At 53.0% G+C, this 22,385-nt stretch overlaps 1 long non-coding RNA gene across 1 annotated transcript in view; it reads left to right on the top strand.

Annotated features, from left to right (window-relative positions):
* Positions 1-4,459: 4,459 nt before the first annotated feature.
* The window catches only part of LOC308200503, an 88,328-nt gene continuing 70,402 nt past the window's right edge, over positions 4,460-22,385 (top strand). Inside the window, exon 1 of the long non-coding RNA XR_013955638.1 lies at positions 4,460-13,369. This is a non-coding gene — a long non-coding RNA (uncharacterized lncRNA). The remainder of the gene's footprint in view (positions 13,370-22,385) is intronic.

Here is a 22,385-nt window from a genome sequence, read left to right as displayed (position 1 = left end):
CTGGGGATGCACTGCAGTGAGTCCACAGAGTGCACTGGCACCACTGAGAATGCACTTCAGTGAGTCCAGAGAGTGCACTGGCACCACTGGGGATGCACTGCAGTGAGTCCAGAGAGTGCACTAGCACCACTGGGGATGCAGTGCAGTGAATCCAGTGAGTGCACTGGCACCACTGGTGGTGCAGTGCAGTGATTCCAGAGAGTGCACTGGCAGCACTGGGGATGCAGTGCAGTGAGTCCAGAGAGTGCACTGGCAGCAGTGGGGATGCAGTGCAGTGAGTCCAGAGAGTGCACTGGCACCACTGGGGATGCACTGCAGTGAGTCCAGAGACTTCACTGGCACCACTGGGAATGCAGTGTAGTGAGTGCAGAGAGTGCACTGGCACCAATGGGGATGCAGTGCAGTGAGTCCAGAGAGTGCACTGGCACCACTGGGGATGCACTGCAGTGAGTCCAGAGAGTGCACTGGCACCACTGGTGATGCACTGCAGTGAGTCCAGAGAGTGCACTGGCACCACTGGGGATGCAGTGCAGTGAGTCCAGAGAGTGCACTGGCACCACTGGGGATGCACTACAGTGAGTCCAGAGATTGCACTGGCACCACTGGGGATGCAGTGCAGTGAGTCCAGAGAGTGCACTGGCACCACTGGGGATGCACTTCAGTGAGTCCAGAGAGTGCACTGACACCACTGGGGATGCGGTGCAGTGAGTCCAGAGAGTGCACTGGCACCACTGGGGATGCAGTGCAGTGAGTCCAGAGAGTGCTCTGGCACCACTGGGGATGCAGTGCAGTGAGTCCAGAGACTGCACTGGCACCACTGGGGATGCAGTGCAGTGAGTCCAGAGAGTGCACTGGCACCACTGGGGATGCAGTGCAGTGAGTCCAGAGAGTGCACTGGCACCACTGGTGATGCAGTACAGTGTGTCCAGTGAGTGCACTGGCACCACTGGGGATGCAGTGCTGTGACTCCGGAGACTGCACTGGCACCACTGGGGATGCACTGCAGTGAGTCCAGTGAATGCACTGGCACCACTGGGGATGCAGTGCAGTCAGTCCAGTGAGTGCACTGGCACCACTGGGGATGCAGTGCAGTGAGTGCAGAGAGTGCAATGGCACCAATGGGGATGCAGTGCTGTGACTCCAGAGAGCGCAGTGGCACCACTGGGGATGCAGTGCAGTGAGTCCAGAGAGTGCACTGGCTCCACTGGTGATGCACTTCAGTTTGTCCAGAGAGTGCACTGGCACCACTGGGGATGCAGTGCATTGAGTCCAGAGAGTGCACTGGCACCACTGGGGATGCACTGCAGTGAGTCCATAGAGTGCACTGGCACCACTGGGGATGCAGTGCAGTGAGTGCAGAGAGTGCACTGGCACCAATGGTGATGCAGTGCAGTGAGTCCAGAGAGTGCACTGGCACCACTGGGGATGCAGTGCAGTGAGTCCAGAGAGTGCACTGGCACCACTGGGGATGCACTGCAGTGAGTCCAGAGAGTGCACTGGCACCAGAGGGAATGCACTGCAGTGAGTCCAGAGAGTGCACTGGCACCACTGGGTATGCAGTGCAGTGAGTGCAGAGAGTGCACTGGCACCACTGGGGATGCAGTGCAGTGATTCCAGAGAGTGTAGTGACACCACTGGGGATGCAGTGCAGTGAGTCCAGAGAGTGCACTGGCACCACTGGGGATGCAGTGCAGTGAGTCCAGAGAGTGCACTGGCACCACTGGGGATGCAGTGCAGTGAGTCCAGAGTGTGCACTGGCACCACTGGGGATGCAGTGCAGTGAGTCCAGTGAGTGTACTGGCACCACTGGGGATGCACTGCAGTGAGTCCAGAGAGTGCACTGGTACCACTGAGAATGCACTTCAGTGAGTCCAGATAGTGCACTGGCACCAGTGGGGATGCAGTGCAGTGAGTCCAGAGAGTGCACTGGCACCACTGAGAATGCACTTCAGTGAGTCCAAACAGTGCACTGGCACCACTGGGGATGCACTGCAGTGAGTCCAGAGAGTGCACTAGCACCACTGGGAATGCAGTACAGTGAGTCCAGAGAGTGCACTGGCACCACTGGGGATGCACTGCAGTGAGTCCAGAGAGTGCACTGGCACCACTGATGATGCAGTACAGTGAGTCCAGTGAGTGCACTGGCACCACTGGGGATGTAGTGCAGTGACTCGAGAGAGTGCACTGGCACCACTGGGGATGCAGTGCAGAGAGTCAAGAGAGTGCACTGGCACCACTTGGGATGCAGTGCAGTGAGTCCAGAGAGTGCATTGGCACCACTGGGGATGAGGTGCAGTGAGTCCAGAGAGTGCACTGGCACCACTGGGGATGCACTGCAGTGAGTCCACAGAGTGCTCTGGCACCACTGGGGATGCAGTGCAGTGAGTCCAGTGAGTGCACTGGCACCACTGGGTATGCACTGCAGTGAGTCCAGAGAGTGCACTGGCACCACTGGGGATGCAGTGCAGTGAGTCCAGAGAGTGCACTGGCAGCACTGGGGATGCAGTGCAGTGATTCCAGAGAGTGCACTGGCACCACTGGGGATGCACTGCAGTGAGTCCAGAGAGCGCACTGGCACCACTGGGGATGCACTGCAGTGAGTCCACAGAGTGCACTGGCACCACTGAGAATGCACTTCAGTGAGTCCAGAGAGTGCACTGGCACAACTGGGGATGCACTGCAGTGAGTCCAGAGAGTGCACTAGCACCACTAGGGATGCAGTGCAGTGAATCCAGTGAGTGCACTGGCACCACTGGTGGTGCAGTGCAGTGATTCCAGAGAGTGCACTGGTAGCACTGGGGATGCAGTGCAGTGAGTCCAGAGAGTGCACTGGCAGCAGTGGGGATGCAGTGCAGTGAATCCAGAGAGTGCACTGGCACGACTGGGGATGCAGTGCAGTGAGTCCAGAGACTTCACTGGCACCTCTGGGAATGCAGTTTAGTGAGTGCAGAGAGTGCACTGGCACCACTGGGGATGCAGTGCAGTGAGTCCAGAGAGTGCACTGGCACCACTGGGGATGCAGTGCAGTGAGTCCAGAGAGTGCACTGGCACCACTGGGGATGCAGTGCAGTGAGTCCAGAGAGTGCACTGGCACCACTGGTGATGCAGTACAGTGAGTCCAGAGAGTGCACTGGCACCACTGGGGATGCAGTGCAGTGAGTCCAGAGAGTGCACTGGCACCACTGGGGATGCACTACAGTGAGTCCAGAGATTGCACTGGCACCACTGGGGATGCAGTGCAGTGAGTCCAGAGAGTGCACTGGCACCACTGGGGATGCAGTGCAGTGAGTCCAGAGAGTGCACTGGCACCACTGGGGATGCACTTCAGTGAGTCCAGAGAGTGCACTGACACCACTGGGGATGCGGTGCAGTGAGTCCAGAGAGTGCACTGGCACCACTGGGGATGCAGTGCAGTGAGTCCAGAGAGTGAACTGGCACCACTGGGGATGCAGTGCAGTGAGTCCAGAGACTGCACTGGCACCACTGGGGATGCAGTGCAGTGAGTCCAGAGAGTGCACTGGCACCACTGGGGATGCAGTGCTGTGACTCCGGAGACTGCACTGGCACCACTGGGGATGCAGTGCAGTGAGTCCAGTGAATGCACTGGCACCACTGGGGATGCAGTGCTGTGACTCCGGAGAGCGCACTGGCACCACTGGGGATGCAGTGCAGTCAGTCCAGTGAGTGCAGTGGCACCACTGGGGATGCAGTGCAGTGAGTGCAGAGAGTGCACTAGCACCACTGGGAATGCAGTGCTGTGACTCCAGAGAGCGCAGTGGCACCACTGGGGATGCAGTGCAGTGAGTCCAGAGAGTGCACTGGCTCCACTGGTGATGCACTTCAGTTTGTCCAAAGAGTGCACTGGCACCACTGGGGATGCAGTGCATTGAGTCCAGAGAGTGCACTGGCACCACTGGGGATGCAGCGCAGTGAGTCCAGGGAGTACACTGGCACCACTGGGGATGCAGTGCAGTGAGTCCAGAGAGTGCACTGGCACCACTGGGGATGCAGTGCAGTGAGTCCATAGAGTGCACTGGCACCACTGGTGATGCAGTGCAGTGAGTCCAGAGAGTGCACTGGCACCACTGGGGATGCACTACAGTGAGTGCACAGAGTGCACTGGCACCACTGGGGATGCACTGCAGTGAGTCCAGAGATTGCACTGGCACCAGTGGGGATGCACTGCAGTGAGTGCAGAGAGTGCACTGGCACCACTGGGGATGCACTTCAGTGAGTTCAGAGAGTGCACTTGCACCACTGGGGATGGGTTTCAAGCCAACTGCATTAACCGCTCATGCTTCTTTCTTATGAGACGTTAGTAAACCAATTACATAGCCTTGTCAAGACTAAATCACAGTTCAAAATCCTGTACATCTCATGTGGCCAACCACTCCCAACTAGGATTCCAAGAACCAGGAGGTTCGGTGAAAATAGGGCTAGTGCTATTAGAGGTGTGATTATTAGGGTAAGCCCTAAGCTGTCTTTAATGGAGAAGTATGGGTGGAATGGGATTTTGTCGCAGTCTGATACGATTCCTAGTGGGTTATTTGAGCCTGATTCGTGTAGGAAGGTTAGGTGGACTAGGGTGATTCCTGCAATTAGGAAGGGCAGTAGGAAGTGGATGACGAAGAATCGGGTTAAGGTTGGATTGTCTACTGAGAATCCTCCTCAGGCTCATTCTACTAGAGTTTGCCCAATGTACGGGATGGCTGAGAATAGGTTGGTGATTACGGTGGCCCCTCAGAATGACATTTGTCCTCATGGTAGGACATACCCTACGAAGGCAGTTGCTATTAGGGTGAGTAGGAGGATTACTCCTGTGTTTCAGGTTTCTTTGTATAGGTAGGAGCCGTAGTAGAGGCCTCGTCCGATGTGTAAGTAGATGCAGATAAAGAAGAGCGAAGCACCGTTGGCGTGGAGGTTGCGGATGAGCCATCCGTACTGGATGTCTCGGCATGTGTGAGCTACTGAGGAGAAGGCGAGTGAAGTGTCTGCGGTGTAGTGTATGGCTAGTAGCAGGCCTGTTAGGATTTGTGTGGCTAAGCAGATGGCTAGAAGGGAGCCGAAGTTTCATCAGGCAGAGATGTTGGAGGGGGCTGGTAGGTCGATTAGGGAGTTGTTGATTATTTTTAGTAGGGGATGGGATTTGCGGATGTTAGGGGCCATTAGTGAGTCTGTGTGTTATTAGGATTATTACCAGGATGGAGAGGGCGAAGGATCCTAGGTAGGCCTTAATTAGCCCTGTGTGTATTGAGGTTGCGGCTTTGCTTGCGGCTACTTGTAGTTCAGCAAGGCCCTCTGGCCCTATTTTTTTGAGTCAGGAGAGGTCGATCAAGTGTAGGGCAATGTTTTGTCCCTTTTCTAGTAGGTTTTTGGAGAAGAATCGGTGTACTAGGGGGTTGAAGTACCCTAATGCAGAGGAGAAGTTTATGAGGGGGTTTGGTTTGGGGTGAGTGAGGGTGTGTGTTATGTTCGATAGTTCTAGGGCTAGGATGATTCCTAGGATTGTTATGAGGATGGCAGCGGTTTTGGTGATAAGGGGTATGGTTATTGGGGGGGTTTTGGTTGGTGTGATGAAAGAGGTAATGATTATTCCTGCTGTAATGCTGCCTAGGGCGAGTCGGGTTAGGGGGGCGGTGATTAGTGGGTTGTTTTCGTTTATTGATACTATTGGGGGGATTCGGGTTTGTCCAGCTTGGACTAGGATGGTTATGCGGATGCTGTAGGCTGCGGTGAATGCTGTGGCTATAAGGGTTAGGAGTAGGGCTCAAGTATTTAGGTATGATGTGTTTAAGCTTTCGATGATGAGGTCTTTTGAGTAGAATCCGGCTAGGAATGGGGTTCCTATCAGCGCCAAGTTTCCGATGGTTAGGCAGGAAGTAGTGACTGGGAGTATTTTCTGTAGGCCTCCTATCTTTCGGATATCTTGTTCTCCGTTTAGGTTGTGGATGATAGACCCTGAGCATAGGAATAGTATGGCTTTAAAGAAGGCATGGGTTGAGATGTGTAGGAAGGCTAGTTGTGGGAGGTTTAGTCCGATAGTGACTATTATTAGTCCTAGTTGGCTGGATGTTGAGAAAGCAATGATTTTTTTGATGTCATTTTGGGTTAGGGCGCATGTGGCAGCGAATAGGGTTGATAGAGCACCTAGGCATAGGCAGGCAGTTAGGGCTGTCTGGTTGGTGGCTACCAGGGGGTGCATGCGGATGAGCAGGAAGATTCCGGCTACTACTATGGTACTGGAGTGCAGTAGGGCTGATACTGGGGTGGGGCCTTCTATTGCTGCGGGCAGTCATGGGTGGAGTCCAAATTGGGCGGATTTTCCTGCGGCTGCGAGGATTAATCCTATGAGGGGGAGGATTGGGGTTTGGTGGGGGTGTACGGCTTGTTGGATCTCTCAGGTGTTGAATGTTGAAGCTAGTCATGCTATGCTCAGGATCAGTCCGATGTCTCCGATTCGGTTGTAGATTACGGCTTGTAGGGCGGCGGTGTTGGCATCTGCTCGGCCTTGTCATCAGCCGATGAGAAGGAAGGACATGAGTCGTACTCCTTCCCAGCCTACGAATAGGAGGAATATGTTGTTTGCGGTTGTTAGGAGGAGTATGGCGACTAGGAATGTCAGTAGGTAGGTGAAAAATTTTGTTACGTATGGCTCTGAGGCCATGTATCATATGGCGAATTGTAGGATTGATCATGTTACAAATAGGGCGATTGGAAGAAATGTTATTGAGTATTGGTCTATTTTTAGGCTCAGGGGGATTTTAAAGTTTATAATGAATTTTCACTCCCAGTGGCAGGTGACAGATTCTACTCCCGAGTAGATGAATGCGGTTGTAGGGGCTAGGCTAATTAGGAATGCGGTTTTAACAGCGCGGGTGGTGGCTTGTGGGGTGTTTTTAAAGTTTTTAAATAGAAATGGCAGGATGATTGGGGTTAGGAGGATTGTCAGCGTGAGTAGTGTGAGGGAGTTGATTAGTAGTGTGGGGTTCACTCCTTTTACTTGGATTTGCACCAAGATGGGTGGTTCCTAAGACCAGTGGATTGCTGTTATCCTTTAAAAGTAAGGGGGCTGAGGTTTTAGGCTCAGATGTAAGAGTTAGCAGCTCTTGTTGGTTAAACCCTCCCCTCGGCAGGTAAGAAGGTTTGAACTTCTATTCTTAGAATCACAGTCTAATGTTTGGTTTAAACTATACTTGCATGAGGGGATTCCGGAGATCAGTTCGGGTTTGAGGATTAGGAGGAATATTGGGATAATGTGGAGCGTTATGAGCAGGTGTTCTCGCGTGGTTGAGTTTTGCATAGATGTGATGTGGGAGGGGATTGAGCCTCGTTGGGTCATTAGTAGTATGAATAAGGTGTAGGAGGCGGTTAGTAGGGTTGCGATTCCTGTTAGGATGATCGTGAAGGCAGATCAGTTGAATAAGGTGATTATAATGGTTAGCTCTGCTATGAGGTTTGTTGTTGGGGGTAAGGCTATGTTTGTTAGATTGGCCAGCAATCATCAGGTAGCTATGAGTGGTAGGAGAGGTTGTAGGCCTCGTGTGAGTAGTAGAATTCGGCTGTGCGTACGTTCATAGTTTGTGTTGGCTAGGCAGAATAGTATGGAGGAAGTTAGTCCATGGGAAATTATTAGGATCATTGCCCCTGAGAATGATCAGTGGGTTTGGATTATTCCTGCGGCGATAACTAGGCCTATGTGGCTAACGGATGAATAAGCGATTAGTGATTTTAGGTCTGTCTGTCGTAGGCAGATTGAGCTAGTCATTAGGGCGCCTCATAGGGCCAGGGTTAGGAAGGGGTAGTGCAGGAGGTTGGACAGTGGGCCCATAAATAGAGTGACTCGTATAATTCCGTATCCTCCTAGCTTTAGTAGTAGGGCGGCGAGGAGTATTGAGCCTGCGATGGGTGCTTCTACGTGGGCTTTTGGCAGTCAGAGGTGTAGGCCGTATAGTGGGGCTTTTACTATGAATGCTATGAGCAGTGCTAGACCTGATAGTATTCCTGTCCATGAGGTGGATAGGGTTGGGTGGGTTAGTTGTAGGGTTGGCAGGTGCAGGGTGCCAATTTTCACGTATAGGTGTATGATTGTGATTAGCAGGGGTAGAGAGCTTACTAGCGTGTAGAATAGCAGGTAGATGCCAGCGCTTAGGCGTTCTGGTTGGTTCCCCCATCGGGTGATTAAGATTAGGGTGGGAATGAGGGTTGCTTCAAATGAGATGTAAAATAGTGCTAGTTCTGTGGTGGAAAAGGCTAGTAGGATGAATGGCTGGACTGCGACTAAGGTTGAGATAAAGATTCGTTTGCGTTGTAGGGGTTCTTGTTGCAGGTGGTTTTGGCTTGCTATGATTATGAGTGGGAGTAGTCAGCAGGATAGTACTAGGAGGGGGGATGAGATTTGGTCAATTCCTGTTCAGTTGGATAAAAATTTGTAGGGGTAGTAGGTTGGGATTAATCACTGTAGGCTTAGGGCAGCGATTAGGAGGCTGTATAAGGTGGTGTTAGTCCATAGAAATTTTGGTGGAGACAGCAGGGCTGTTGGAAGAAGTATGATTGTGGGTAGGATGATTTTTAGCATTGCAGGAGGTTTAGGTTGTGTAGATGGTCGGAGCCATGTGTGCGGGTGGAGGCTACTAGGATGGCCAGGCCTGTGCCCGCCTCACACGCTGAGAAGGTTAGCATGAGAATTGGTACCATGGTGAATGAGGAGACTTGGTTTTCGATGGATCATATTGATAGGCCTACGAATATCGATAATATTATGCTTTCAAGGCATAGTAGGGCGGATACTAGGTGGGTTCGGTGGAAGGCTAGTCCTAGTCCGCTGAAAATGAAGGCTGAGTAGAAGCTTAAATGTAGGGGCGACATAAGAAAGTTACAGGGTTGGCTGTAATCTGCTGGGTCGAAACCAGCTATCTTTTTGGTTAGACTAACTTTCTGTTATTCTGCTCATTCTAGGCCCCCTTGAATTCACTCGTAGGCCAGTCCGAGTGTTAGGAGAAGGAGGATCACTACAGTTCAGGTGAGGGTCATTAGGGGGGATTGGAGTTGGACGGCTCATGGCAGGGGGAGTAGGAGGGCGATTTCTAGGTCGAATAGGACGAACAGGATGGCTACTGAGGAAGAATCGGACTGAGAATGGTAATCGAGCAGATCCAAGTGGGTCGAATCCACATTCGTACGGTGAGAGTTTCTCTGAGTCGGGGTTTATTTGGGCGAGTCAGAAGTTTAATGCGGTTAGGGCGGCGCTTAGGATTGATGATAGGGCGAATATGAACATGAGTGCGTTCATTGCTCTCCTCTGGGTTTATACCAGATTCTAGAGATTGGAAGTCAATTGTAATTAATATACTAGAAGAGCAAGATCCTCATCAGTAGATGGTTATGTAGAGGAATAGTCAGATGACGTCTACGAAGTGTCAGTATCAGGCTGCTGCCTCGAATCCGAAGTGGTGGTCTGATGTAAAGTGGAACTTGATCAGTCGGAAGAGGCAGACGGTCAGGAAGGAGGATCCGATGATTACGTGGAGTCCGTGGAATCCAGTGGCAACGAAGAAGGTAGATCCGTAGACGCTATCGGCGATTGAGAATGGGGCTTCGTGGTATTCTATTGCTTGTAGGGCTGTGAAGTAGAATCCCAGGAGGATCGTTAGGGTTAGGGCGTGGATGGCGTGTTTTCGGTTTCCTTCTGTGATGCTGTGATGGGCTCACGTTACGGTAACGCCTGAGGCTAGTAGGATGGCTGTGTTTAGTAGGGGGACTTCTATCGGGTTGAGTGGTTTAATTCCTGTTGGGGGTCATTGGCCTCCTAGTTCTGGGGTTGGGGCCAGGCTCGAGTGGAAGAACGCTCAGAAGAACCCTAAGAAGAAGAATGCTTCGGATGTGATGAAAAGGATTATGCCGTATCGTAGGCCTTTTTGGACTGTGGGAGTGTGATGGCCTTGGAAGGTGCTTTCTCGTACAATGTCTCGTCATCATTGGAGTATTACTAGGAGTATTGAGATGAGGCCTAGGGTTAGTAGTACGGATGAGTTGTAGTGGAATCACATGATTAATCCTGAGGTTGTGAGTAGGGCGGCGGCTGCCCCGAAGATTGGTCAAGGGCTTGGGTCAACTATGTGGTATGAGTGTGCTTGGTGTGCCATTAGATGTTTTCTTGTAAGTATAGGCTTAGAAGGAGCACGAAGACGTAGGCCTGGATTATGGCTACTGCTACTTCTAGGATGGTTAGGAGTAGTAGGATGATTATTGTTAGGATGGATACTGCAGGAAGGGTGGGTATTAATGCAATGGAGGCTGTAGAGATGAGTTGGATGAGTAAGTGTCCTGCTGTAAGGTTGGCTGTAAGGCGGACTCCGAGGGCTAGGGGGCGGATTAGTAGGCTGGTTGTTTCGATCAGGATTAGTGCGGGGATTAGGGGTGTAGGGGTACCTTCGGGTAATAGGTGGGCTAAAGAGGCTGATGGTTGGTTTCGTAGGCCTGTTAGTAGTGTGGCGAGCCATAGTGGGAAGGCTAGGGCTATGTTCATAGATAGTTGGGTGGTTGGGGTGAATGTATATGGAGGGAGGCCTAGAAGGTTGATTGTAAGAAGTATGATTATTAGGGATGTAAATATTATGGCTCATTTGTGGCCATTTTTGTTGAGTGGGACTATTAGTTGTTTTGTGATTAGGTGAAGGAGTCATGTTTGGATAGTAGAAAGGCGGTTGTTGATTCATCGGTTGTTTGGGGACGGGAATAGTAGGGCTGGGAAGAGTAGGGATAGTAGGATTAAGGGGATGCCGAATAGATTGGGGCTGGAAAATTGGTCAAAGAAGCTTAGGTTCATGGTCAGGATCATGGTGTGGGTTTGGTAGTGAGGGAGGTCTTATTTGATGGGGGGTTGGTTGTGGTGAAGGCTAGTAGTTTTGGTTGGATGAGGAGTGCTAGGGTTAATCAGGTTATAATTATGATTGAAAATCATGGTGCGGGGTTAAGCTGTGGCATATCATTAAGGAGGGGGAAGTCCCTCTTTGGCTAGCTTAAAAGGCTAGTGCTGTTGCATAGCTTCTTAATGATTAGGATGATGATAGAAGGGACGATCAGGCCTCGAAATGTGGGAGTGGGGTTGATTCTACTACAATGGGTATGTAGCTGTGATTAGCCCCGCAAATTTCTGAGCATTGTCCGTAAAAAATCCCAGGCCGGGTGGTAATGAATGAAGTTTGGTTTAGTCGGCCTGGGATTGCGTCTGTTTTAACTCCGAGCGTTGGGACTGCTCAGGAGTGGAGTACGTCTCCTGCAGTAATGATTACGCGGATGGGGGATTCTATTGGGATAACTACGCGGTGGTCAACTTCTAGCAGTCGGAAGTGGCCGTTGGGTAAGTCTGGGGTGGGCACTATGTAGGAGTCGAAGGATAGGTCTTTGAAGTCTGTGTATTCGTAGCTTCAGTATCATTGGTGGCCGATGGCTTTTAGGGTGAGGTCTGGTTCATCGATTTCGTCCATTATGTAGAGGATTTGTAGGGATGGGAGGGCGAGGAGTACCAGGACGATAGCAGGTAGGATTGTCCAGATCAGCTCTACTTCTTGGGCGTCTACAGCATTGGACGAGAGTTTTTCTGTTAGTATGTGGGCTAAAAGGTAGAGAACTAGGCTGCAGATAGCTAGGGCAACGATTAGGGCGTGGTCGTGGAATTCAACGAGTTCTTCTATGATGGGTGATGAGGCGTCTTGGAATCCTAGTTGGGAGTGGTTGGCCACATGAGATGTACAGGATTTTTACCTGTGATTTAGTCTTGACAAGGCTATGTAATTGGTTTACTAACGTCTCATAAGAAAGAAGCATGAGCGGTTAATGCAGTTGGCTTGAAACCAGCATGTGAGGGTTCGATTCCTTCCTTTCTTGTACTTGGACGAAGGCCGGTTCCTCGAAAGTATGGTATGGGGGAGGGCAGCCGTGGATTCATTCAACGTTTGTGGTAGTTAGTTCTGGTTGTAGGACTTTTCGTTTGGCCGAAAAGGCTTCTCAGATGATGAATATTAGTATGATTACGGCTACTATTGAGATTAGGGAGCCGATGGAGGAAATGGTGTTTCATAGTGTGTAGGCGTCGGGATAGTCCGAGTATCGTCGGGGTCTTCCTGCTAGGCCTAGGAAGTGCTGGGGGAAGAACGTTAGGTTTACTCCTGTAAATATTACCCCGAAGTGGGCTTTTGCTCATGTTTGGTGTAGGGTAAACCCAGTGAGTAGTGGGAATCAGTGAGTAAATCCTGCTAGAATGGCAAAGACGGCGCCTATGGATAGGACGTAGTGGAAGTGGGCAACTACGTAGTACGTGTCGTGCAGGGCGATGTCTAGGGAAGAGTTTGCAAGAACGATTCCTGTTAATCCTCCGATGGTAAATAGGAAGATAAATCCTAGAGCTCATAGTATTGGGGGGGTCTCATTTGATTGTTCCTCCGTGCAGGGTGGCTAGTCAGCTAAATACTTTGATTCCGGTAGGGATGGCAATGATTATAGTGGCTGATGTAAAGTAGGCTCGGGTATCAACGTCTATTCCTACTGTAAACATGTGGTGAGCTCAGACGATGAATCCTAGGAAGCCGATGGATAGTATGGCTCAGACTATTCCCATGTAGCCAAAGGGCTCCTTTTTGCCTGAGTAGTACGTGACTACGTGTGAGATGATTCCGAACCCCGGTAGGATCAGAATATAGACTTCTGGGTGTCCGAAGAATCAGAATAGGTGTTGGTACAGGATTGGGTCTCCTCCTCCAGCGGGGTCGAAGAATGTGGTGTTTAGGTTTCGATCAGTTAGTAATATTGTAATACCGGCGGCGAGTACGGGGAGTGATAGAAGGAGTAGGATGGCGGTAATTAGTACGGATCAGACAAATAGTGGGGTTTGGTATTGTGAGAGTGCGGGGGGTTTTATGTTGATGGCTGTGGTGATAAAGTTGATGGCCCCAAGGATGGAGGAGATACCGGCTAAGTGGAGTGAGAAGATAGCCAGGTCTACTGAAGCTCCGGCGTGGGCAAGGTTACCTGCTAGGGGAGGGTAGACAGTTCAGCCTGTGCCGGCGCCAGCTTCTACAGTGGATGAGGCTAGTAGGAGGAGGAATGATGGGGGGAGGAGTCAAAAGCTTATGTTGTTTATTCGCGGGAATGCTATGTCGGGGGCACCGATTATGAGGGGGACTAATCAGTTGCCGAATCCTCCGATCATGATGGGTATGACTATAAAGAAGATTATTACAAAGGCGTGAGCGGTAACGATTACGTTGTAAATTTGGTCGTCGCCTAGGAGAGTTCCTGGTTGTCCTAGTTCTGCGCGGATTAATAGGCTGAGTGCGGTGCCGACTATTCCTGCTCATGCCCCGAAGATGAGGTACAGGGTGCCAATATCCTTATGGTTAGTGGAAAATAGTCATCGGTTGATGAAGGTGACGGGTAAGATGGCTGAGTGTTGAAGCGTTAGGCTGTAGTCCTTTTTTACAGAGGTTTAATTCCTCTTCTTATCGGCTCTGTAGTGAAATTCATGTTGAGTTGCAAGCTCATCGATGCGCACTAGGGTGCGTCAGGGTCTTTGTAGGCAGAAGCCAATTGGTTTAGGCATTTAGCTGTTAACTAGAGTTTTGTGGGATCGAAGCCCATCTGTCTAGGGAGGCTTTAGCTTAATTAAAGCGTCTGACTTGCATTCAGAAGATACAGGTTAATATTCTGTAAGTCTTAATGTGCAGAAACTAAGAGGGTTTAACTCTTATTTAAGGCTTTGAAGGCCTTCGGTTTGGGGTGTTATCCTAAGTTTCTAGACAATGGCATGTATTATTGGGGACAGGGGAAGTAAGAGGATTGATAGTGAGGCAAGGACCGCAGTAGGTGTGCTTGGGGCTTTGCTAGTGTATCATTGTTTTATGTGGTTAGAGGAGTTGGGGGGAAGGGTAATTGTTGAGTGGTATGCGAGGCGTAGGTAGAAGAAGAGGCTGAGCAGTGATAGCATGGCAATTGCCATGGCTGCTGGTGTTATTTCCTGTTTAGTTAGTTCTTGGATGATAAGTCACTTTGGTATAAAGCCTGTTAATGGGGGGAGGCCTGCTAGGGATAAAAGTACTAGTATTAGGGTGGCGTTTAGCACTGGGGTTTTTGTTCATGAGGTTGTGATCATGGATAGGTTAAGGGCTTTGATTTTGTTAAGGGCTAGGAATACGGCTGATGTTATGATTGTGTATAGGTAGAAGGTAAGTAAGGCCAATTTGGGGCTGTAAACTAGGATGATGGCGATTCAGCCTAAGTGGGAGATGGACGAGAAGGCTAGGATTTTGCGTGTTTGTGTTTGGTTCAGTCCTATTCAGCCTCCTAGTGCTGTTGAGGCTAGGGCCATGGCGGTGAGTAGAGCTGGGTCGAGGGATTTGGATGTTAGTAGGAGCAGGGTTAGTGGGGGGAATTTTATGAGGGTCGAGAGTAGCAGGGCTGTTATTAGTGGCGATCCTTGTAGTACTTCTGGGAATCAGAAGTGAAATGGCACTAGGCCCAGTTTAATAGCGATTGCTGCTGTCAGTAGTAGACAGGAGGTTGGGTGGTTTATTTGTGTGATGTCTCATTGGCCGGTGACTCAGGCATTGGTTATGCTAGAGAATAGGACCAGGGCGGAAGCAGCTGCTTGGGTTAGGAAGTATTTCGTTGCGGCTTCTACTGCTCGTGGGTGGTGGGATTTGGCAATTAGGGGAATGATGGCTAGTGTGTTGATCTCCAGTCCTGTCCAGGCCAGAACTCAGTGGTTGCTGGAAATTGTGATTGTGGTGCCCAAGATGAGGCTGAAGGTTATGATTGGGGTCGCGTAAGGGTTCATTAGTAGAGGAGGGGGTTAAACCATCATTTTCGGGGTATGGGCCCGATAGCTTGATTAGCTGACTCTACTAGAAAATAATATAAGGGAAGTATGGAGAATTTTGATTTCTCTTGTGTGGGTTCAATTCCTACTTTTCTAAGGTCAACAGGAAATGAGAGGGCTGTTATACCTCTATGTTCACTTTATCATAGTGACCCTTTGTAGTTCAGGCACATTTCCTTATGTAAGGAGGTAGGCCTGCATAGCAGATAGGTATGCTGATGTGTCAGAGGCACAGAGCTAGTGTGAGGGGTAGGAAGTTTTTTCATAGTAGGTGCATTAGTTGGTCATATCGGAATCGTGGGTATGAAGCTCGGACCCATAAGAAACCAGAAGATAGTAGGAGGACTTTTGTGGCTAGGATGACGGGGAATAGTTCTGTGGGTGGCCCTAGGGCGCTTGGGTTTAGGAATATGATGGCTGTAAGTGTATTTATTAGCATAATGTTCGCATATTCAGCTAGGAAGAATAAGGCGAAGGGTCCTGCGGCGTATTCAACGTTAAACCCTGAGACTAGCTCAGACTCACCCTCTGTGAGGTCAAAAGGAGCTCGGTTTGTCTCTGCTAGGGTGGATACGTATCATATTATTGCTAGGGGTGATGAGGAGAAAATGAAGTATAGAGGCTCCTGTGCGACGGCAAACTCACTGCACTGCATCCCCACTGCTGCCAGTGCACTCTCTGGACTCACTGCACTGCATCCCCAGTGGTGCCAGTGCACTCTCTGGACTCACTGCACTGCATCCCCAGTGGTGCCAGTGTACTCTCTGGACTCACTGCAGTGCATCCCCAGTGGTGCCAGTGAACTCTCTGGACTCACTGCAGTGCATCCCCAGTGGTGCCAGTGCACTCTCTGGACTCACTGCAGTGCATCCACAGTGGTGCCAGTGCACTCACTGGACTCACTGCAGTGCATTCCCTCTGGTGCCAGTGCACTCTCTGGACTCACTGCACTGCATCCCCAGTGGTGCCAGTGCACTCTCTGGACTCACTGCACTGCATCCCCAGTGGTGCCAGTGCATTCTCTGGACTCACTGCAGTGCATCCCCAGTGGTGCCAGTGCAATCTCTGGACTCACTGCAGTGCATCCCCAGTGGTGCCAGTGCACACTCTGGACTCACTGCACTGCATCCCCAGTGGTGCCAGTGCACTCTCTGGACTCACTGCACTGCATCCCCAGTGTTCACAGTGCACTCTCTGCACTCACTACACTGCATCCACAGTGGTGCCAGTGCACTCTCTGGACTCACTGCACTGCATCCCCAGTGGTGCCAGTGCACTCTGTGGACTCACTGCACTGCATCCCCAGTGGTGCCAGTGCACTCTCTGGACTCACTGAAGTGCATTCTCAGTGGTGCCAGTGCACTCTCTGGACTCACTGCACTGCATCCCCAGTGGTGCCAGTACACTCACAGGACTGAGTGCACTGCATCCCCAGTGGAGCTAGTGCGCTCTCTGGACTCACTGCACTGCATCCCCATTGGTGCCAGTGCATTCTCTGGACTCACCGCACTGCACCCCACTGGTGCCAGTGCACTCTCTGGACTCACTGCAGTGCATCCCCAGTGGTGCCAGTGCACTCTCTGGACTCACTGCAGTGCATCCCCAGTGTTGCCAGTGCACTCTCTGGAGTAACTGCAGTGCATCCCCAGTGGTGCCAAAGCACTCTCTGGACTCCCGGCACCGCATCCCCAGTGGTGCCAGTGCACTCTCTGGGCTCACTGCAGTGCATCCCCAGTGGTGCCAGTGCACTCTCTTGACTCACTGCAGTGCATCCCCAGTGGTGCCAGTGCACTCACTGGACTCACTGCACTGCATTCCCCAGAGGTGCTAGTGCACTCTCTGGACTCACTGCAGCACATCCCCAGTGGTGCCAGTGCACTCTCTGCACTCACTGCACTGCATCCCCAGTGGTGCCAGTGCACTCTCTGGACTCACTGCACTGCATCCCCAGTGGTGCCAGTGCGCTCTCTGGACTCACTGCAGTGCATCCCCAGTGGTGCCAGTGCACTCTCTGGACTCACTGCACTGCATCCCCAGTGCTGCCAGTGCACTCTCTAGACTCCCTGCACTGCATCCCCAGTGGTGCCAGTGCACTCTCTGGACTCACTGCACTGAATCCCCAGTGGTGCCAGTGCACTCTCTGGACTCACTGCACTGCATCCCCAGTGGTGCCACTGCACTCTCTGGACTCACTGCAGTGCATCCCCAGTGGTGCCAGTGCACTCTCTGGACTCACTGCACTGCATCCCCACTGCTGCCAGTGCACTCTCTGGACTCACAGCAGTGCATCCCCAGTGGTGCCAGTGCACTCTCTGGACTCACTGCACTGCATCCCCAGTGGTGCCAATGCACTCTCTGGACTCACTGCACTGCATCCCCAGTGGTGCCAGAGCACTCTCTGGACTCACTGCAGTACATTCCCTCTGGTGCCAGTGCACTCTCTGGACTCATTGCACTGCATCCCCAGTGGTGCCAGTGCACTCTCTGGACTCACTGCACTGCATCCCCAGTGGTGCCAGTGCACTCTCTGGACTCACTGCAGTGCATCACCTGTGGTGCCAGTGCACTCTCTGGACTCACTGAAGTGCATCCCCAGTGGTGCCAGTGCAATCTCTGGACTCACTGCACTGCATTCCCAGTCGTGCCAGTGCACACTCTGGACTCACTGCACTGCATCCCCAGTGGTGCCAGTGCACTCTCTGGACTCACTGCAGTGCATCCCCAGTGGTGCCAGTGCACTCTCTGGACTCACTGCAGTGCATCCCCACTGGTGCCAGTGCACTCACTGGATTCACTGCACTACATTCCCAGTGGTGCTAGTGCACTCTCTGGACTCACTGCAGTGCATTCCCAGTGGTGCCAGTGCACTCTTTGGACTCACTGAAGTGCATTCTCAGTGGTGCCAGTGCACTCTCTGGACTCACTGCACTGCATCCCCAGTGGTGCCAGTGCGCTCTCTGGACTCACTGAAGTGCATTCTCAGTGGTGCCAGTGCACTCTCTGGACTCACTGCAGTGCATCCCCAGTGGTGCCAGTACACTCTCTGGACTCACTGCACTGCATCCCCAGTGGTGCTAGTGCACTCTGTGGACTCACTGCAGTGCATCCCCAGTGGTGCCAGTGCGCTCTCTGGACTCACTGAAGGGCATTCTCAGTGGTGCCAGTGCACTCTCTGGACTCACTGCAGTGCATCACCAGTGGTGCCAGTGCACTCTCTGGACTCACCGCACCGCATCCCCAGTGGTGCCAGTGCACTCTCTGGAGTAACTGCAGTGCATCACCAGTGGTGCTAGTGCACTCTCTGGACTCACTGCACTGCATCCCCAGTGGTGCCAGTGCACTCTCTGGACTCACTGCACTGAATCCCCAGTGGTGCCAGTGCACTCTCTGGACTCACTGCAGTGCATCCCCAGTGGTGCCAGTGCACTCTCTGGACTCACTGCACTGCATCCCCAGTGGTGCCAGTGCGCTCTCTGGAGTCACAGCACTGCATCCCCAGTGGTGCCAGTGCAATCTCTGGACTCACTGCACTGCATCCCCAGTGGTGCCAGTGCACTCTCTGGACTCACTGAAGTGCATCCCCATTGGTGCCATTGCACTCTCTGCACTCACTGCACTGCATCCCCAGTGGTGCCAGTGCACTCACTGGACTGACTGCACTGCATCCCCAGTGGTGCCAGTGCGCTCTCCGGAGTCACAGCACTGCATCCCCAGTGGTGCCAGTGCACTCACTGGACACACTGTACTGCATCACAGGTGGTGCCAGTGCACTGTCTGCACTCACTGCACAGCATCCCCAGTGGTGCCAGTGCATTCACTGGACTCACTGGACTGCATCACCAGTGGTGCCAGTGCACTCTCTGGACTCACTGCACTGCATCCCCAGTGGTGCCAGGGCACTCTCTGGACTCACTGCACTGCATCCCCAGTGGTGCCAGTGCAGTCTCTGGACTCACTGCACTGCATCCCCAGTGGTGCCAGAGCACTCTCTGGACTCACTGCACTGCATCCCCAGTGGTGCCAGTGCACTCTCTGGACTCCCGGCACCGCATCCCCAGTGGTGTCAGTACACTCTCTGGACTCACTGCAGTGCATCCCCAGTGGTGCCAGTGCACTCTCTGGACTCACTACACTGCATCACCAGTGGTGCCAGTGCACTCTCTGGACTCACTGCACTGCATCCCCAGTGGTGCCAGTGCAATCTCTGGACTCACTGTAGTGCATCCCCAGTGGTGCCAGTGCACTCTCTGGACTCACTGCAGTGCATCCCCAGTGGTGCCAGTGCACTCTCTGGACTCACTGCAGTGCATCCCCAGTGGTGCCAGTGCACTCTCTGGACTCACTGCACTGCATCCCCAGTGGTGCCAGTGCACTCTCTGCACTCACTGCACTGCATTCCCAGTGGTGCCAGTGAAGTCTCTGGACTCACTGCACTGCATCCCCAGTGGTGCCAGTGCACTCTCTGGACTCACTGCACTGCATCCCCAGTGGTGCCAGTGCACTCTCTGGACTCACTGCACTGCATCCCCAGTGGTGCCAGTGCACTCACTGGACTCATTGCACTGCATCCCCAGTGGTGCCAGTGCACTCTCTCGAGTCACTGCACTACATCCCCAGTAGTGCCAGTGCACTCACTGGACTCACTGTACTGCATCATCGGTGGTGCCAGTGCACTCTCTGGACTCACTTCACTGCATCCCCAGTGGTGCCAGTGCACTCTCTGGACTCACTGCACTGCAGGCCCAGTGGTACCAGTGCACTCACTGGACTCACTGTACTGCATCACCAGTGGTGCCAGTGCACTCTCTGGACTCACTGTACTGCATCCCCAGTGGTTCCAGTGCATTCACTGGACTCACTGTACTGCATCTCCAGTGGTGCCAGTGCACTCTCTGGACTCACTGAAGTGCATCTCCAGTGGTGCCAGTGCACTCTCTGGGCTCACTGAAGTGCATCCCCAGTGGTGCCAGTACACTCATTGGACTCACTGCACTGCATCCCCAGTGCTGCCAGTGCACTCTCTGGACTCACTGCACTGCATCCCCAGTGGTGCCAGTGCACTCCCTGGACTCACTGTAGTGCATCCCCAGTGGTGCCAGTGCACTCTCTGGACTCACTGCAGTGCATCCCCAGTGGTGCCAGTGCACTCTCTGCACTCACTTCACTGCATCCCCAGTGGTGCCAGTGCACTCTCTGCACTCACTGCACTGCATCCACAGTGGTGCCAGTGAAGTCTTTGGTCTCACTGCACTGCATCCCCAGTGTTGCCAGTGCACTCTGTGGAGTCACTCAAGTGCATCCCCAGTGGTGCCAGTGCACTCTCTGGACTCACTGCACTGCATGTCCAGTGGTGCCAGTGCACTCTCTGGACTCACTGTACTGCATCCCCACTGGTGCCAGTGCACTATGTGGACTCACTGTACTGCATCCCCAGTGGTGACAGTGCACTCTCTGGACTAACTGCAGTGCATCCCCAGTGGTGCCAGTGCACTCTCTGGACTCACTGCAGTGCATCCCCAGTGGTGCCAGTGCACTCTCTGGTCTCCCTGCACTGCATCCCCAGTGGTGCCAGTGCAGTCTCTGGACTCACTGCACTGCATCCCCAGTGGTGCCAGTGCACTGTCTGGACTCACTGCAGTGCATCCCCAGTGGTGTCTGTTCACTCTCTGGACTCACTGTACTGCACCCCCAGTGGTGCCAGTGTACTCACTGGACTGACTGCACTGCATCCCCAGTGGTGCCAGTGCGCTCTCTGGAGTCACAGCACTGCATCCCCACTGGTGCCAGTGCACTCACTGGACTCACTGCACTGCATCACAGGTGGTGCCAGTGCACTCTCTGGACTCACTGCAGTGAATCCCCGGTGGTGCCAGTGTACTCTCTGCAGTCACTGCACTGCATCCCAGTGGTGCCAGTGCACTCACTGGACTCACTGGACTGCATCCCCAGTGGTGCCAGTGAACTCTCTGGACTCACTGCACTGCATCCCCAGTGGTGCCAGTGTACTCTCTGGACTCACTGCAGTGCATTCCCAGTGGTGCCAGAGCACTCTCTGGACTCACTGCACTGCATCCCCAGTGGTGCCAGTGCACTCTCTGGACTCACTGCAGTGCATCCCCAGTGGTGTCAGTGCACTCTCTGGACTCACTGAAGTGCATCCCCAGTTGTGCCAGTGCACTCTCTGGACTCACTGCAGTGCATCCCCAGTGGTGCCAGTGCACTCTCTGGACTCAGTGCACTGCATCCCCACTGGTGCCAGTGCAATCTCTGGACTCACTGTAGTGCATCCCCAGTGGTGCCAGTGCACTCTCTGGACTCACTGCAGTGCATCCCCAGTGGTGCCAGTGCACTCTCTGGACTCACTGTACTGCATCACCAGTGGTGCCAGTGCACTCTCTGGACTCACTGCACTGCATCCCCAGTGGTGCCAGTGCACTCTCTGGACTCACTGCACTGCAGCCCCGGTGGTGCCAGTGCAATCTCTGGACTCACTGCACTGCATCCCCAGTGGTGCCAGTGCACTCTCTGGACTCACTGCACTGCATCTCCAGTTTTTCCAGTGAAGTCTTTGGACTCACTGCACTGCATCCCCAGTGGTGCCAGTGCACTCTCTGGAGTCACTGAAGTGCATCCCCAGTGGTGCCAGTGCACTCTCTGGACTCACTGTACTGCATCCCCACTGGTACCAGTGCACTCTGTGGACTCACTGTACTGCATCCCCAGTGGTGACAGTGCACTCTCTGGACTCACTGCACTGCATCCCCAGTGGTGCCAGTGCACTCTCTGGACTCACTACAGTGCATCCCCAGTGGTGCCAGTGCACTCTCTGGACTCACTGCACTGCATCCCCAGTGGTGCCAGTGCACTCTCTGGACTCACTGCAGTGCATCCACAGTGGTGCCAGTGCACTCACTGGACTCACTGCAGTGCATTCCCTCTGGTGCCAGTGCACTCTCTGGACTCACTGCACTGCATCCCCAGTGGTGCCAGTGCACTCTCTGGACTCACTGCACTGCATCCCCAGTGGTGCCAGTGCATTCTCTGGACTCACTGCAGTGCATCCCCAGTGGTGCCAGTGCAATCTCTGGACTCACTGCAGTGCATCCCCAGTGGTGCCAGTGCACACTCTGGACTCACTGCACTGCATCCCCAGTGGTGCCAGTGCACTCTCTGGACTCACTGCACTGCATCCCCAGTGTTCACAGTGCACTCTCTGCACTCACTACACTGCATCCCCAGTGGTGCCAGTGCACTCTCTGGACTCACTGCAGTGCATCCCCAGTGGTGCCAGTGCACTCTCTGGACTCACTGCACTGCATCCCCAGTGGTGTCAGTGCACTCTCTGGACTCACTGCACTGCATCCCCAGTGGTGCCAGTGCACTCTCTGGACTCACTGCACTGCATCCCCAGTGGAGCCCGTGCACTCTCTGGACTCACTGAAGTGCATCCCCAGTGGTGCCAGTGCACTCTCTGGACTCACTGCAGTGCATCCCCGTTGGTGCCAGTGCACTC

The sequence above is a fragment of the Anser brachyrhynchus genome (assembly GCF_964034855.1).
Source record: "Anser brachyrhynchus genome assembly, chromosome: 10".
Lineage (NCBI taxonomy): Eukaryota > Metazoa > Chordata > Aves > Anseriformes > Anatidae > Anser > Anser brachyrhynchus.
Note: the sequence above shows the minus strand (reverse complement) of the source record. Positions and strands in the feature narration are given on the sequence as shown.